Source organism: Mastacembelus armatus, chromosome 13 (assembly GCF_900324485.2).
Source record: "Mastacembelus armatus chromosome 13, fMasArm1.2, whole genome shotgun sequence".
NCBI classification, from domain to species: Eukaryota; Metazoa; Chordata; class Actinopteri; order Synbranchiformes; family Mastacembelidae; genus Mastacembelus; species Mastacembelus armatus.
In genome coordinates, this window is record NC_046645.1 from 21575444 (window position 1) to 21592196 (window position 16753).

General features: G+C 37.6%; 1 protein-coding gene across 1 annotated transcript in view; it reads left to right on the plus strand.

Annotated features, from left to right (window-relative positions):
- The window catches only part of tenm4 (teneurin transmembrane protein 4), a 138611-nt gene that overhangs the window by 13965 nt on the left and 107893 nt on the right, over positions 1 to 16753 (plus strand). The gene's annotated exons all lie outside the window — the stretch shown is intronic.

Below are 16753 nucleotides of genomic sequence, written 5' to 3' on the forward strand. Positions count from 1 at the left end.
AAGTGTTGTGTTCTTGAGTACCTTGCATCTGCTCTGGCATGATTTATCTTTTGATAAATGGTGTTGTAAAGATTGTTAAAACTGTGTAAACATAACGTTAAATGCTTTGATTAATCAAATGACCTTTGGGCAGAAAACACTAATAAGCCAAGCATTGTTGAAAAAAAATTACTGAGCACGGAAACTGTTTGATGGTCCTTTATATAGACGTGTGACCTTTAACACAATAATGCAATGTATTCTTGGATCAGAGAGCACAGTCTTAATTTCACAGCCAACTTGCATTTTCAGATATCCTGGTTGCAGGTTCAAGTATTTTGCTGTCGGTTGATATGTAGTTCATGTGCACTTTTGAATAAGTAATGGGTTTGCCACAGCATGCATGCATTACCAGGCTAGATCAACAGAGCTACTCAGTGCACTTCAAACCCCCTGAGTCTCCCAAGTGCCCTTACAGCCTTTACAGTTTGAAGCATCTGCTCTAAAGCATCACAAAGTATTTTTGTGTAAAAATACATGCAACCTATCAGCCTAAATTATAAAGTGGCACTACATAATAGAAGAGCCCCCACCTCCCTCCAACTGTGGTAAGAAGAGATGGCAGACCAGGTAAATATGAGGGAGCAATGTGCAGTTTATGCTTGTTGCTTTATGCATGTTTTCCTTAATGTGTACAAAATGAATTCATTCAGATATTGTTTGTGTTGGTTTTTATACTGTCTTACCTGCTGATTATATGTGTCAGTGTTGATGCCACTTATTCTTATGCTGTAGTATAACATATTGGATACCCTCTTGCTCTCAGTTGGCTCCCATGTTGCGTCACTTTTTCATATTGAATGCATTGTTAAATTCACTCCACATTCAGCCGCCACTGGTTGGAGGCTTCAGAAGCTGTCAGCTCCCAAAACATGTCGAATAGAACCTGATTTGAGAATTGTGTTGTCAAAATGTCAAATTGGTAGGTAGAAATATGAACATTAACCAGTAGTCCATGCTGCTCCCTTGAACTGGCTGCTTGCTTAGGATCAGCTTAAGGTTAGAAAACTACATCGATTGACAGTTTCAGTTCCTTCATTTCTGAAAGTATGACAGAACAAACTCTCTCCCTCTTGCCCACTGTGGCACACAAACAACGCCTCCTGTCTCTATTCCTCAGCCTCTCATTGTTCAATGCAGCGTTGTGTAAAATGAACAACTTTGCTTTAGTAGCTTGGCACTATCTTTCATTAGCATGGCAAATGTGCTTTTCCTACAAAAAAGTACTCTTTCAGTTTTCATCTGACTAGTGATGGCTCAAATGTTAGCACATGATCATTAATGCAAAAAGTGTCACAATCATTTTTGTGGTGACATGTTGTACATATAATGATTTATTCTGGTACTTCAGCTACATCACCGGCCAGTATGTTTTTGAGTTTAAATGGAAAACGGGTTGAAATTATATGTTAAACGGGTCAACCAGTGACAGATTTGATGCCTGTTATCGCCACAGTTTTATTAAAATATTTTACTATGAGCTGATTCTGGCAGGAACAGTATGAATGCTCTCTTTCACAGTTTTATACACATACAGTATTGCATTTTAGTGTAGAGCTTCCTGGTGGATCACTTTATTAATTGTGCCAGTTGATTTATTCAGTGACTCTTTCATTTTTCTCGTCAGTATTTTTTTCATAGTAACTCGAGGTCAGTACATTCCAGATGACTTAAAAATGTCTTCCTGAAACAATAAACACTAGATGGTGTTAAGATATGGAAATTTCTTACATTTCTTACAAAATAAAAATTATTCAAGCATAAACATTTTGTTTAAAATCTTGTTTAGATGCTATTCTGAAGAAACCAGTGCTAATATACTGTGCGGAGTGAAATGGAGTGTGAGAAGCCTCAGATAACTCAGAGTGAAAATTCTGTGCAGACTATAATGGTACTGGTATGACTCAAAGCCATTAGTTACCTGCGTTTTTCCAAGCTTTTTGTATTCTAGCCCACTGCCTTCACAGGTGTAAGTGGAGTTTTGTATGTGCCTGAAATGTTTCTGCATGCACCTTAACACAAGCAGAAACATAGCAGGGGCTTATGTGATTTAGATAGCATGACTGGGAATGCTGCTGCTGTGCTGAGTTAAAAGAATATCATATATATATCATATATAGCTTGACCCATAGCAGGGATTGTTTATTGCTTTCTTCTGAGAAGCCCATAACTCTTGTTTTAGTGATTTATTTTTATTTGTTAACATCAGTTCAAGGACTCTGTGTTGCTCTGTGAACAATCTATGTCTATGAAAAATTTTCAGCTCCATTAATGACCCTGAAAACAGGGTGCATGGCAAAACTATTTGTGTACCTCCATAAGGTTTTAGTGATTTGTCATGCTTTTGCAGGCGAGGTCTGGTCTGATCTGCTAATATAAGAAGTAGCCTTAATAAGATGGAGCCTATAGAATCTCCCACTTATAAAAATCAAATAAATCATCTCACAGAACCTGCTGATCGGTTTCTTAATAGTAAAATATATATTATAAATCAGTGATAGTGATTAAACTGTTTAAAATAGCGCTCTCCTCAACAAACGTATTCAAATTGATTTCTCATTTTATCACGTTGCCCTGGAAATGCGTCAGTAAAAGGGATCTGGATTACCTGGGTGGTTTGCAGTTTGTCTTAAGAAGACGAAAGGTTGTGTCAGTGCTGAAAGGAGGCGAAAAATTGTATGTGAAACAGTTAGAAAAAAGCAATAATCTGTACTGACTAATAAATATATCTAAATATGCGTGGGATTATGCTTAAAACCTAAAGCAAACTCTTGTATTATACATATAGAATATGTACTCTATATTGTATGTGTGCATTTTGGTGATGATCTGCTGAGATTTATCTCAGAATCGTCCATATAACATAGACACACTTGTCTAACCTCGTAAAATCTGGATTCAGCATAATTTTTAAGGTCAAACAGCAAACCACCTAGCAAAATAAGAGTCTCTTAATATTGTTTAACTTTATTAAGATGGGTCATTAAAATACATATTTGCATGCAGTACTGAAAGCACATCGAGTCTCATTCTGTTGCCTAACTTTTTTCTTTTATATACAAAAAACTTAGGGGAGAGGTTTTTCTTTTATTTCATAGTATTATTGTACATAGCTTTGCTCCTGACACTTTATAGTGTTTGTCTATAAAATACTGAACCTAGTTTTCTTACTGTACTGTTACAATAATTGCATTTAAGCAAATAGAGGTTTGCCAAAAAGGCTCTAGTGTAAAAGGTGTTATAGACTCAATTCATACATAATATTTTACTACAGTTTCTTGTTGTATAATGCGTTTTTTCAGTGCCAGTTATAAATTCTGTCCAGCTGTAATAGTATTTTTATTTAACTAATAAAACACTTAGCAATGTTTTTGCTTTATATTTCTTCAATCTAGGGCCTGGAGTCCATGCTTGCATGTTTTCATAGGAAAGAAAGGTTTACATTTAAAATGTAAATTAAAGTTTCATTCAGTTGCTTGGCTAATTCTTAAGAAAACAAAATAGACAGGAGAGAGAACAAGTCTATACTTGGATGAGTCCCAGAACTAAGGTTACTGGAATTCCCAGTGGTGGCTTTGGCTCGCAAATGTACTCTTTTATCTTAACACACCACAGAAAACGCACTGAAACCGTTTTAAAGAGGTTTTCAAAGATGCATCACTGATCTGTGTATTTCTTCCTAATTTTCTCTGGAATTATCAATGGGAGTTATTTAGATGACAGAATAAGTGTATTTGAGGCAGTTTGACATTAGACAAAACTGTGAACTCCAGGAGTCTTTCCTGCTGTGGAACACTCTCCAATGAGGATTTGAAGGAAACCCCTGCTTGTTTCCAAACTTGTTAAACACAGAGATGGTGTTAACATGCTTTGTTCCAGCACTACTGCACAGCCCCCACCTGCCCCCACATACACACACACACTCACCCACCCCTCCTCCCCTACCATATCCAAACACTCCCCCTTTTCAAAGTTGAGTAAACCTGCAGCAGAGGGAGTTTGGCCCTGATTTCAGTGCCACGGAGGAGCCAGGAGGCCCAGGGGACACTCAAGTTACCAGCACTGAATCCTGCAGTATTAGCAGAGCACAGTGAAATAACAACCTGCCATCTGGAACCTATGCTAAAGCCATCCTAGCCTTGCAGCGTTCAATCACACTGACCTCAATTAAGTTTTATTTGTTCAGTATTTTTATTCACTTCTTCCTTTGCCTCCAGATCTTTTTGTCTCATGTACTAATGTGTGGCCTAATGCACTGTGTCAGATCCGGAGTGATGGTTAGAGTTTAGGTTTTCTTACCAGGTCTCCTACTCTCTATGTGCTTTCCCATTAAACCTTAAGCAAGTCCACCACATAAGAGGTTTCAGGAGAGAGCACCCTAAGTGTAGGGGATAAAGCTTGTCTTTGTGCTGGAGAGACGCTGTGTGGTATGCTGGGTTAAGAGTGGGTATTTTTTAGTGAGACTTCATGCTCATAACTCAACGTGGTCTTTCTTGACCCCACTTAAACAGGAGACAATGAGCACACTTGAGTAGGTCTACCCTATTTTGAACCACGATGCTCCTCACATTCTACACTAGTAACGTTAAATTTTACTCTGCTTTCTGTTGTCAGTGAGAGCAATGAGAACATTTTTGTGCACATTTAAGATTAATACACTTGATGTCCTTGAAACCTCTGGTAGATAATGGCAGTATCAGTAGATGGAGACATAGTTGTTTATAAGTTTAAACACAGAGATGGTGTTGAAATATTTCATAGATATTTTATGAAGAACACATATTCCAAAGTTAAGGGCTGATTTTTTTTTTTTTTTTTAACCACTGATAAGGACATTTTGTTTGAATTTATAAATTTGTACTTTGCACTGTTACTTACTTTGACTTGATTTGGTTTTCTCCAGTTTTTTGACTTGTGATTTGAATCAAACCAAACAGTATTTGTGGGTTAATCCTGCTAAATGAACTTAGTGTTTCGATACATGACTGTAACAAATTTGACCACCATAAATTTAAACTGTTCTTGCTCTGGGAACTCAAATTTCAACCTAGTCTCCATGGCCACATTAAGATTGCAGTTTGTACACTTTGGGGGAAAAAATAATTTTTCATGCCAGATCCTTGCCACTTAACTCCTCTGAAATTGGATGTGGTCTGAGCATTTTGCAGCATTTTAAGAGACATGCCCACAGGAATGCATCCACGATTTCACCATTTCATTCTTTAATAATGTGGATGTGATTGGAATTATCTCTGCTTATAATAGTGAGCATGTGGAGTAAAAGCAAATTTTAAGTAATGGCATATACCCTGAAAAACAGAGACACTTCAAAAAGTTTTTGATAAAGTGACAAAGACAGGAAGACAGACAGCTCTGTGGAGAAAAATGGATTTCGTTTGTATTTCTATGTTATGTTAGCGACACCCTTTCAATTCCATTTCTCATCCTGGCTTTTCTATTTGTATTACCTAACTAATCGCTTTAGGTAGAGTCTAGAGTTTTTAAGATAAAGTACACACAAGCGAAAAAAAAATTAAAATATTATAGGGTGTTTTAGTCATTTATACATGCTGCTAATTGGTGGATGGATGACCTCAAAGGGAGACAACAATAAACCGCACCTAATGTAAATGCAGCCTTGATTAGTGATTGATCTCCTCCACTTTGTGCAGTGTTAGAATTAGATTGTAGCAAAAACATTTCAGTAAAAGGTTTTATCATTCAGATTAAACAGTTTAACCTGGAAGACTAGTGTCTTATTGATGCATGTGAAAGAATGGATAAAAAAAAAAAGACAATACAGCTGAGAAAATAAGGATTTTTAACCAGATGATATATAGTTCTTATTTGTTTTTGCAGAGGATTAGTGTTAATTTTGCTGTTGATCAGTGAGTGTTGATCACCTACGCCAAAGTAAAAATGTGTCAGCTAAGTCCTAAAGAAGCGACAGACTCTACAAGCCTCTTTCTTGTCTGTATTTACCTTTTGTGATGAGTGAGCACCGGTCAAAAATTGCCTGGTGCTGTGTGCCACGCTGTCAGCATGTCACAATGCTGAGTGGGTGCCAAAGATCCCAAGGAGATACAGACTAGCATTTTGAATTCTCTACTAAACGTCCCCTGCTATCAGTGACAGGCATCTACAAGAGAATATGCTTTTAAATGGCCGTACAGGCATGTCTCAGAGGAATTGTGAAACAGGTGATGCGGGGAGTGCTGCAGGTGGCTCCTGAACATGCTGTCACATCATAGTGCTTTCTGTTTGCACAGGTTTTTCTCTCTGAAGCACAGGACACGATAACTACTTCAACTTAGGTGATGTGTTAAAAATGTGCAAGTCAGCGCACTCACTCCAAATGTTGTTACAGTAGGCTAAATAATGCTGGATTTTCCTTAACAAGGATGAAATCTGCATAAATTCCTACTTACCTAAATGTGTTGTACTTTTATAAGTGCTTAATATAAAACAGGTAAGAAAATTTCTCTCTGCCTGTTGTTAGCATACCAAACAAGAATTTCAGCTCTGAAAGCAGTTTACTCCTGAATCCATTTGGTTAATAGATCCATTAAGCAGCATGGCGTGAGTGGTGTGCAACTGCTGTGCAGAGTGCAACTGACGTGTTAATTCTGGGTAATTTATTACCCTTGGTGTCGCTGGGCAAGGAACTCCTGACAGATCCTGTCTCACTGGGATTGTCCTCAGCCAAGCTTCCATGGGCATCATCTGCTTAGGAGTGACTCCACCATGCAGTGCTCACATCCGCTGATGCAAGTATGATGTAAAACCCTTAGTGCAGGAAAACAACAGTGAGGATGCACATAGTGTGGCATTATATCAGCCTGTCTTTGAAGGTAGGAGGCTAAAAGCACACCTGTCGAGAGGGAGAGGGTAATCAAATTTTCTCCCAGTGTTATGGGCACTTGCTGTCTCTCATATGGTTTTTATTTATGGAAGTATCCTTTTCTGTCTAGGGCAAAGCCCTGATTAGATCATGGATGCTGATTGTGGCCTGAAGCTGTGGTGATCAATCTTAATTTACTTGGAAAATTAAATTTATATATAGGAGGATGCAGTGACCAGCCCTGGTAGATGAAAGGGCATTTTGCTCTTATGCATCAACAATCAAGATGACAGAAAAAAAAGACAACACATATCTTTGATTTTGTGTTGTTGTACTATTAATAAGATGTAATGTGGGGGTCTCACTGGGTAATAAAAACTACTTTAAAGACTGATGATGGATAAGATAAAAAAAAGAAAATTCACAGGCATTTGTGCATAGGGTTTTTGCAAGCCCCAGCACTGTCTAATGTTCAGCCACTGGGATGAACGAGTGCAGACCTCTGGTATTTTAGAGGCAGAGGAAGGGGATTGTGCAGGTCAACACAGCACTGCCAAGCTACCCATCAGCCAAATCAGCATACACCAATTCTTACTCTCCAGATTCTTGTTTGCACTGTAGCAAAATAAATTTCATTCTTTGAACTGTATGAAAGGGTATTTATATGTATATGTATAAATATATATATAGTTATGTTGTAATTCTCTGTTTTGACATCTAGAAATCAAGCACAGTGTGTTTACATTAGGCCACTGCAGCAGCCACACCTTCTAGACATAGCATCTTTACAGCTGGAGCTGTCATCTAGTCGATGATGAAGCTACAGAGTGATTAGCCCCACCCAGACGCTGTTGAGATGGGGAATGTGGGGAATGGGGGAGGTGTGTGGTTGTCAAAGCAGGGCTTGCGGAGATGACTCAGTTAGGCACTTAGAGTAAGATCATTACCATGCATGAACCCTCCATCTAGCTTTGCTGTGTGTGCTGATTTTTTTTTACTGTTTATATTGAACAGTTGCTGGTTTTATTGTCTTTAACAAAACACTTATCACATGGTCCTCATGTTCATAGCTTGTCTGTCATGTTAGCTGATTCGTTTTGCAAAGCTAAGCTAAGATCCATATTATTACTGCTGTGAGGAAACCTCATCACTCTAGTTTATATGATTGATTGACATTTTTACTTGAAACGAATACAATATTCGTATTCATATTCAGTATTTTACTTTGATCAGGTGGAGGTTTTGTGGCCTTTTTTTTATTATATATACATAAAGTCATTGTACAGCTACTTAAATGTTAGTTTTGCAATGATTTTTTTTAACAGTAGAAGGGATAAGGACAGGAAACCAGAGAAAAGAGGCAGAGAGGGCTATGAAATCCAGTCCGTCAGTCAATGGATTCAAGCTGCAGATGTTACGGTTGTGTACTATGCACTGTAACTTTTAACCCACATCTTTTTTGCATCTTGTGTTAATCCACACAGTGTGTCTTAGCTGACATCAGCCTGACTGATGCTACTCATTTGCAGTACATTTCAGTTCAAACTCAACAGCCACAACACTTTATATGATGTGATATATTACTCAGAGTTGCAGCAAAATCCTGCTAGGGTATGTAAGAAAGGAAAGGAAATGACTAGATTCTCTCCTGAGGTAGGAACTCCTGCTGTTAACAGTGGTGATCGGTGATTGGAAGACCTTACGAAGTCTGTCTTTGCACTGCACTTTCTTACCCCTGGGCCTAGATGAGTCAGCCTGAGGAAATCTCAGGGCCCCTATTGTGAGTGGATTGTAATTGGTATCCACCACTATGACAGTACTATCTCACAGTCTCTTTGAGGGGAGTTCTTCCACTTAGTCCTGCTACTTAAGAGCAATACAGGGCCATTTATTGTCCTTTTCCTCATAACCTGTCCCCAGGCAAAGGTGGAGGAGAATCAGGAAGTTCCACTAGGCAGCTTGGTCTATAGAAGTCTGTGATTGTATTTAAACTTTGAGAAAAAGGTATGATCAGAACTGATGTAAAGTGGACATGTGTGACTACACCTACAAAGCATAGGGGATTTTAGAGATACATGTGGTTATGTGCTGTATGTTGTGTACTGTGAATACAGACTTCATCTGTAGTCAGTTCTCTATGGAATGGAAGTGATTTACATGGGTATTTGCATATTGGACAGGAAAGCACAATCCAAATACAAATGGACACTTGAGACACATCTGAGACAAATTCTGATGCCGTGTGTCAACTGAAATTTGTCTCAGCTCAGTCTATACACAATCTGTATGTGACTGATATGGTGAAACTTGGTTACTGTGAATTTGGTGAAGGTTGGTGGAGTTTTTGCTTCTACATCTTTGCTGTTTATTGCATGTGTGTCATGTGTCTGGGATTAACACCATTTCTCTTTGGACTAGACCTCGATTCTTGTCAGTCTTTCTTTGAACAGATGCAGTTTTACTAAATATTTAATAAGTGATTACATTTATGTTAACAGAATTAGTGTAATTTACACTTACATCACTGTTACACATCTAAGCATGCATCATGTTTGAATCCATTAACTGCAGGATTATTAGTGGCGTTAGGGTGTGATAACATCAGTCACTCATTTTGTAAATACTGGATTGTCCAAGCTGGAGACATTCATTTTACTATACTTTATGATACAATGTCAAAAGCATGGGGGTCACCTGTGGTAATATCAATAATACCTTTAGTACTCTTTGGAGTCTGTTAAATTACCTAAACAGCATTCTCTTGGAGTGAATGGAAAACTAATATAAAGTTCTGGGGAAATAGTAAACATTAGCTTTCCACCTCATTTTGTATTCTCTGTTAAGAGGCAGAATCAGTTGCACAAATACCTGTGGGACTAATAGAAAACAGATCTGTGCTGTACAACCAGTTATTCTATAATGAAACCAAGCCAAGTGGCATTTGAATCCATTGGTATATCATGTGGGCAGCACACCTCTCTGGGTACTCTGGTTTCCTCCCACAGTCCAAAAACATGTATGTCAGGTTGATTGGTGACTCTAAATTGCCCATAGGAGTGAGTGTGAGTGTGTGAGGTTGTTTGTCTCTATGTGGCCCTGTGATGGACTGGTGACCTGTTCCAGGGTGTACCCCTGCCTTTCACCCAAAGAGAGCTGGGATAGGCTCCAGCAGATCTCTGTGACTCTAAATATGAGTAAGTGGGTGTAGATAATGGATGGATGAATGGATGGATGGATAATTTGTTTACAGTAAGAATAGAAATTGAATAGTTTTTACAAAATGCTCAGAGCAAAAGTGGAAGCAAAATAACCAGGTCTCAGCTAAAACAGAAAAACATAACTTTGTCTGCTAAAATCTGTTTGAATGGCCAAGTCATTTAGAAATGTATTCAACTGTTTCCAGCCTATGCTGCCAAATAGGATATAGCTGCCAGAAATCTTGTAATTTCATTTGAAAGATGTCTCTTGAATATATTAGTAGTTAGACAAATATACAGTCCACCCACTGTGCTATATGGAACTAGAGCAGACATCAACATTAAATTTGTTGAAAATTGAAGTATGTGCTTTCACAGCATAGGCTTATAATACTGTTTGAATGTCTTTTTTGCATTTTTTTTTTTTACCACCACCACACCATTTTGGGGATAATACCAAAGTACTGCTAGAAGAATCTGCTGTGCCTCCACCCTAAATACAAAACAGGTGAATAAATTTTTGTATATGGACCTGTCCTTGTGATGGCCCTTGTTGTCCATATTTCTAAAAGGACAATGTCTGAAGTAGAAATCAAAAAATTCTTGACAGCTAGGTGTTTCCATTATCCATGTTAAAGGAGGGACTGCTTCTGGAAAGATGGTGTTGCTCATTTTTTCAAAAGTAATTTTTCAATGCTGTAAGCACCAGAAACTAAATTACCTTCACCTCCTTTATATGTTGGACAGTGGCTGAAATCTGAAAGGCCGATATCTCACAACCTTGCACATACAACACGCAATTTCCATGCAGTGAGAAAATGTGTTTTTTGTAATTCCGGTGAAACAACCCTTGAGGCATGGGAACAGCTCGTAAAATGTTTTTGTTCACAGCATCATTTATTTGCACCATTTTGGTCCCATAAACCTCCCTTAGGGTGCAGCTACAAACCTCAGATATTTATAACAGTAAGTTTGACAGTAGCAAGTTTATAGTAGGTTGATTATTGCTTAGCTGGTATTAGGTTTGGTTTCACCGCAGGCCAAACTATAAATCAAATTGAGGGCTTGCCTTCCAGGATAATGAGCATTAATCGTAGACTAATGAGAGACCTCTGCACTCACCAACCACGCTTTAAAGGAGAAGCACTTTAGCCTAGCAGCGAAGTCCTCTGTTAAACCTATTGAACCTCACATTTATTTGTTGTCTCAGTTGTTTCTCAGGAGTAAAGTGAACCCTGAGTTCAGATTATTTACTTCCATAAATCAGGTTATGATATATAACTTTGGATCATTGTTCACATGCTACACTGGTATAGGCAAAGCAAACCAGCAAAGCACATGTATTTTATTGAGGTTTAGCAGCAGTATTTACATTGAGTAAGTGGATATTTAGCCTAACGTATCATTGCTAACATTTTTGCTGAATTTAGACAAAGTCCGGGGTGACTTAAAAAAGTGACTATATAGACTGCTCCTCCATGTTATTTAATGGACTGATTTAAAAGCATTATTCCTTTGCCTGCTCCCTCTGACGGGACTGAACCTTGAATTGCTTAGAGCGATTAGTAACAAGGAGTGTGCTGCAGCAGCAGTCCCAGGCTACTTTTGTTTATGTTAAGGCTTTTACGCATTCTGTTTTATGCACTGGAGGAGCTTGCTTTTGATCCCGGAAGAAGGCGGCTGCTGAGATACCCTGCCGCCACCATAAACCTCCCCTCCTCAGCCTGCATTAGCACTACCAAATTCCAGTCTTTTTTCCAAGCCATTCAGCCCCCCACCATCTACCCAAGTCTTTTGCCCTCTATTGAAAACACACCTTTCTGTTGACCAAGGAGGCTTTTCTATAGACCCTAAGCATGTGAAAGGTTTCCAGAAAAGAAGTAAGTGGTGCCTGTATAGACCTTTCCTTGCTCTCAATAGACCTTGTAGACAGTGTTCTTGATATCTACCCAAATTTGCTTTCTGTTGCACTACAGGCTGCTTGTGTGTGTAGATGTTTGTGTGCTGTGTTGTCAACTGTTACTTTGACGATATGACTAGGTTAGATAATAAAATTAATTAATGAATTAATAAAAGTATATTTAAAAAAGTGTGCCAGTAGCTTTTTCTTTGTATAAATTAAATTTACAAAAAAGTTGATGTTAGCTGACATTTATATTCTTATTAATGAAGATATTTTAAAATAATAGTTTTGTGTCACTGAACTGAAAAACTACACCCCCAAAAAATATTAGCTCACGTACTGTACTGCATGGCACAGAGAAGTAATCTGTAATCATCTTAGATTAAACTCTAAAGGATTTGCCAAATGTTGTGCGGGTGTGTTACTGTTTTTCGGTTTGCCTTAGTATGTTAGTCCTGGATTCTGCATGGAAAAACCTGAGCACAGCAAGCGGTTAATTATAATGGAAAACAGGGTTATGCGCAGACAGAAGGCTAAATTTATATGCAGCACCACTGAATAGCAATTCTCAGCACACTGCTAATTGTTTGATGGATAGTACAGAGCCATTTGCATTTATATTGTACCCCAAACACCTCCCACCTATTTAGATCCCATATTTAACTAACTCCTGACATTGGAGCAATGGTCACAATGATCTGCCCGGCAAAAACCTCAATGTGTGTTTTAACAGGGCCTTTTGTAACCCTCCGTTCACACTGCGGGTGTTATGTTTTATGGATTGGTCTGATGGATTTTGTTTGGTGTAAGAGGCTATGATCGCATAGAGAAGCTCCTCGACAGCTACCGAGTTTTCAGCCTAGTCACGTTTTCCAGAATTAGCTGAACGTAAACCCCACTTTTGGACCGAGGTATGCAGTAATGCAATTTTACAAAAACAAAAACACATTGTCTGTACAGCAATAATGAAACTCAAACTTTATCTTTATTCATTGTTCATTGAACATATTTGTGGTTTGGATTGTTGGTTCTGAAAAACCATGCAATTTCAGAGTGCTGGAAACACAGGATCGTTTATTTTCATAAGTTTTTAGTATTTTCTCAGGTTAATCAAAACATAGTTAAGAATCATTTAGTGCTTTAGTAGTAATCCAGTTCTGAGTGGTGCTACATTTTGAGATTTGTGCATATTCTTTGGGTGTTTAAGTGCAGTGCCACTGCTGAACTGGATGTATGCAGAAATGTATAATGAGAATGAGAAAACTTTTCAGCACTTTATTGTAATGACAACAAAAAACTACGAAATAATGGCTTGAGTTGTAAAGAATAAGAACTCTTTAACAGATTGAAATAACCAGCTTCTGTTAAAAAATTGTAAGTTTTATCGAAATGGTACACATGTGCATGTGGTTGATGACTGAGGTGGTTATGTTCCTTCTGCCACTGGCAGCATTTTAGGGTTTTCTACTACAGCAGCTTAAGCGATGCCTTCTGTCCACTATATTAAACTGCTTTTAATCTTTGATCATAAGCGGGGAAATACACAGAGCATGAAAAATGAACTACATATCAGACTGACGATAAGCTGATGCTGCTGCTCTGTGTACCAGTTTGACTTATATATTTTACAGTCTTTTGTTCGTAATATACAACGGTTTCCCTGATGTATCAATTAAATCCTTTTTAAGTTTAACTTTGTCTTAAGCAACTAAAATGTTAAATGTTCATGAACATGTCTGATGATGTGCAGGTCCTTTATTGGGTTATGATTTGTTCGTGGTTCACGAATACACAACAGAGACCTTTAAATGCAGAATAGGTCAGATGCAATTCCTTGTTCTAGTAATAATTGGCTGGATTATGTTCAGAGACTATGCTTTTTTGAATGAAGCCACACGTTCATTAAAGCCCTCCACGACACAAGGAGGTGACGGGGTGGATGGTGAGCATATACCATGTACACCAGAGACCAGGGTTCGCATCCACAGACCCATCTGTGCTTAGCTTTAGGCAACCAATGCAAATGGGTGGTAACAAAGGTCATAAAAAGATTGTGGTTTTGGTTGAATATAAATAAATACATTGTGTCTGAAGTCACTATGGGCTTTTTATGAACTACACTGCACCATGAGCTTTCTCTAATCCTAACCAAGTGCTGTGAGTGCTTAGAAGAAACATCAATTTATCCCAATCAATCTAACAAACTCAACTGTGCACATAGAGGTTTTCATGTTGGCTTATCTTGTGTAGTTTATTTTATTTTAGACATATTATGTATAGAATTCTTATTTGTAAATAACTTTGTAAAATGTCTAATCTCTGCACTCATTTTGCACACTTTTTATTTTTCATTCTTTGCACCTTTATCACCAAGATAAACCCAGTTTATTAATATTGCTGTCACTACAAGTGGATTATTGCAAGATCACATAGTTTAATGAAAATCAAATACAAAATATATGTTGTCCATAAACATTTTACTGATTAAAATATTAAAGTATTTGAAACTTTAAAGAAAATTTCCACAATTCATTAATAGAAAACATAATCATAATCAACATGTTTCCTACAAAACTTATTTGCTGTGTCAGTTTATTTGTATGGAAACATAAATATAATATGTTAATGTCAATTATCAATGTCAATATTTTGATATTGGTCTACTCCTGCTATGGCAGTGACTGACTGTGACTGTCTTTCACACAGCTGCACATCGTGTGCTTCTAAGTTTGCTCAGAAATTATTCTTTTTCATTGATCATGTTATTCACCATGATGCTAAATTAGTGTATGTGATGGCTTTGATTATGACAGTTCATTCTTTAACAGACCCTGCAACATTTTCTCTGAAGAACTACTTTCTTTCTCTGATCACAGCTGTCATACGTTTGCTTTATGCACACAGAGGATCCTAACTCTTCCCTGGCCGATTGTAGACAATGTGATTCAGAAATGTAGAGTCTGCAATTGTTTTAAATGGGAAAACAGGCCATCCATCATTTCTTTTGTCTTTCCAGAGAGACTCAATTGATTTTGGATCATTGTATAGATATGCAGTTAGCTTCTTTTTGGCACTGCTAAAGCTCTGCAGCTCAGATTGTAGTGGAACTTTGTCTTTGAAAAAAACAGCGTGATTGTTATCTTCCTTTCAGAAATGGCAGTCATTTTTCACTGGTCTTTGTAAATAACTTTTCTAACTGAGTCTTTGTGAGAATACCCTCATTAACCTTCTTTCAGCGTTTCAAGCTACTTCTTTCTTTTGCTTGTGTCTTACCATGAGGTGATAATACCAAGTTAAAAATAGTCCACTTATCGCTTATTACCAAGATGTGTTGAGACATCTTAGTTAAATTAAACCTTGTTTATTATCTCCACATAACAGTGCATTAAAATAATAGAAGTGTTTTTTAAGCGTTCTCCTAAGAGTTAGACTCAGCTTTGCTTTCTGATGCTGAAACACAGTGATAATGCCATATGTATCCTATTTATGAACAACACTGTTTAGTTTTACAGTATTCTTTGTGTGAAAATTCTGACTGCTGCACTTGAGGTGGATATGTTTTCACTACCTACATTTGCATCGCATATCATCTGTCATTGTTATGGTCTGTTGCTTCTTTGAAAAACTCCTCTGGGGTTTCCACGGCCTCAAAGGTACATCTCATTGCATACCAGCCGATTAATAATGAGAAGGAAGGGCTGGGCAGAAGAGAGATGGCCAAAGCACTGAGCCCAGCTCTTTGGAAACAAAGACAATACACTTTGTAGAACATTCTTTAGAAAGCTGCATACGCTCACATTTGCATAGCATCAAGGATCTTGTGAAAAAGGTAAAAAATTAGCAGCCCATGCAAGCTGCATTTAAAATCTTGGGAGCAGCTGAAGTGCTGAAGAGTAGGAGCATTTTCTTCCCCCCTATGTGGCGGAGGTCCTGGTATTGAGGCCTCAAGTCATTAATCACCAGGATCTTTTCAGCTGTCAATACAAGCAAAAAGAAACCCCCAAACCCCACAATGGTGCCTTAAATACAAAAGTTTTTTTTTTTTTTTCAAAACAAGGGCAAATATAGTTCAATACGGATTATTGTTTACTTTTCTGTCCAGCACAAATCTCATACAGTATTCATAAAGAGCTTATCTTGTGGAAAAATCCTTGTCTGAACAGCACTGTCATATTGTCAGTTAAAACTCTGGGATTTGCCACAAGTTGTTTTTATCTTTTTTGAGTCTTTTTCAGTTACTTAAATCCCATTTTTGTTTATAGTAAAATATTATTTTGACACACATTTATACAATGTTGTCTTGAGACAGTAAAATGCTTACTTTATATATATATATATATATTTTTGCCCGTTAAACCTTTTAAACTGAAAACAGCACACAGTATTTTATTTCAATATTTAGTCCTGAAAGGCAGAAAATGCAGCACATAACGGAATGCTGAAATTTCCTGTCTTTATTGAACGTATACTTAGTGTGCTTCTTGACAGTTTTGGTTTTATGTTTCAGATTTTAATCATCTCTGCTGGTTCACTGTAGTCCTAGATTTGTTCAGCTCCTCAGTGTTCAACTGGTGATGATTTGTAACTTATAAACAACACAATTCATGGAAGGACACCTGCCACTTTTACAGATGCTGGAGGCCCAGCATTTTCTATACAGCACATAAAATGGAATATTTGTGGGAGAGTTGCCCTGTAAACTTTATAGGTGCAAGATTTGTTGTGCCATATTTTATAAAATTTAATCCTGATGCTTCTTCACACCCTCACTAT